The sequence below is a fragment of the Plecotus auritus genome, assembly GCF_963455305.1.
Source record: "Plecotus auritus genome assembly, chromosome: 10".
In the NCBI taxonomy this organism is placed as follows: Eukaryota; Metazoa; Chordata; class Mammalia; order Chiroptera; family Vespertilionidae; genus Plecotus; species Plecotus auritus.
Genome location: NC_137785.1, coordinates 19,246,772 through 19,248,666, shown reverse-complemented (window position 1 = coordinate 19,248,666; position 1,895 = coordinate 19,246,772). Strand labels below are relative to the sequence as shown.

At 42.5% G+C, this 1,895-nt stretch overlaps 1 pseudogene across 1 annotated transcript; it reads right to left on the bottom strand.

Annotated features, from left to right (window-relative positions):
- Window positions 1-596: 596 nt before the first annotated feature.
- Window positions 597-1,177, bottom strand: LOC308235394 (ER membrane protein complex subunit 2-like; annotated as a pseudogene). Its single transcript has one exon. The product of its transcript is annotated as an ER membrane protein complex subunit 2-like (transcript).
- Window positions 1,178-1,895: the final 718 nt, after the last annotated feature.

Here is a 1,895-nt window from a genome sequence, read left to right as displayed (position 1 = left end):
TTATGATTTGTTTAACCAAGTTATTTCTATATCAGATTATAGTTCAAAAGCAGTTATATGTGTGTGATCTGAAGAGAATGATATACAATCAACAAGACTCGTCTTAAATCTTTCTTCCATGAACTTCCCCCATCTTTCTGCTTAGCAATAAAAGGCATTTTTACATTCATATAAACACATCCTTTACAACTGCCTGAACAGACAATTATTATGTAAACTAGAGGCCCAATGCACAAAGATTTGTGCAAGAATGGGCCTTCCTTCCCCTGGCTGCTGTCACCACCTTCGCTCCGGCCAGAGCTGCCTTTCTGCCTTCGCTCAGGCCCGGAGTTGCCTTCCCATGCTGCCTAGAGGCCCGGAGCTGCTGGGGTGGAGCAGGACGCTCAGCACCTGCGTATGCAAATTAGCCCACCATATTTGCTGGGTTAATTTGCATACTCACTCCTGATTGGCTGGTGGTTGCTGTGAAGGTACGGTCAATTTGCATCTTTCTCTTTTATTAGTGTAGATAGCGCTGGGCATTCAGTAAATAAGTCACAGGCCAGTAAGTTCAATTGTGCAGTTGTGAAAGGTAACGTGAAAGAGGTTTGGAAACCTTAAGGCTGGGTAATCAACAATATTTTCAACATGTTTTCAACTGCCTTTAGGGAGCATGTGGTTTCCTTCTTCCTTCAACCTGCAAACTGATGAGCTCTGTTTGTTTGACTAGCTGCCCAACTACCATATTGTTCTTCTCTGCTTTTGCACTTGCTTTTGGGTCAGAAGAAACATGACTTGCTCAGATGTAAAGTCCAAACAAAGCTCTCATATTGCTGCTGCTCAGTGTCAATGCCTGTGCAAAACACTTTCTTGAAAGGTCAAGGTATTCAAGTCCTCCTTGGGTGTGTTTCACCTCAGCATACTGCTGACAGTGTATGTGGTTGTGTGGATTAGTCAGCATAAGCCCCTCTGAGGAAAAGGCTGCTTTAGCGTGGTCATATTCATTGATATGAAGCCATGCATGTCCAGGCCAGGCTTCTTGGTCTCCAACAAATTGTTCTAGATACTCAGTCACTTCTTGAATGGCCTCCATCCACACTTGCCCCTGGGCTTTTAGAGTGGCAGTCTTAATGATTTCCAGGTGCAGTGTTAGTTGGACCTGCATGTAAGATTTGATCATACAGCTGTACATCATCATCGTATCTTTCTTTTTTTTTTTTTTTTTTTTTTTTTTTTTTAAACAACTAACTCTTTTTTTTTTTTTTAATATATTTTATTGATTTTTATACAGAGAGGAAGGGAGAGGGATAGAGAGCTAGAAACATCGATGAGAGAGAAACATCGATCAGCTGCCTCCTGCACGCCCCCTACTGGGGATGTGCCCGCAACCAAGGTACATGCCCTTGACCGGAATCGAACCCGGGACCCTTGAGTCCGCAGGCCGACGCTCTATCCACTGAGCCAAACCGGTTTCGGCCATCATCGTATCTTTCCGTGGCTTCAAATCTCATGCCAGTTAGTGCTTGACTCTGTGACTGCCACAGAACCGTCTTCCCAACTCCTTAACAAAGCCAAGCTGAGTCATCCTGCCCATAGTCTAGGGCTGCACTCATCACCTGTTCCTATAGATCCAAATATCAGCTCCAAGCTTAGTAGCATATCGATCAATTAACTCCTGTCCAACTTCCACAAATTCTATTTCATGAGTTTTCTTTTTTCCATTTTCTCATTTCCTCTTGCATATCTTCCTAGGTAACATCATAAAGCTTTGATATCTTCACCATCTTCCCAGAAAATTAATTTCTTTTTTAAATGAACGATCAGGTCACTAGTTGTGCCTATCTGTATATATGTCTGTATGTCCACCTCTGCAAGAAATAATTAGAATTGGTTTATTTTTAAAAACCCTCAGCATA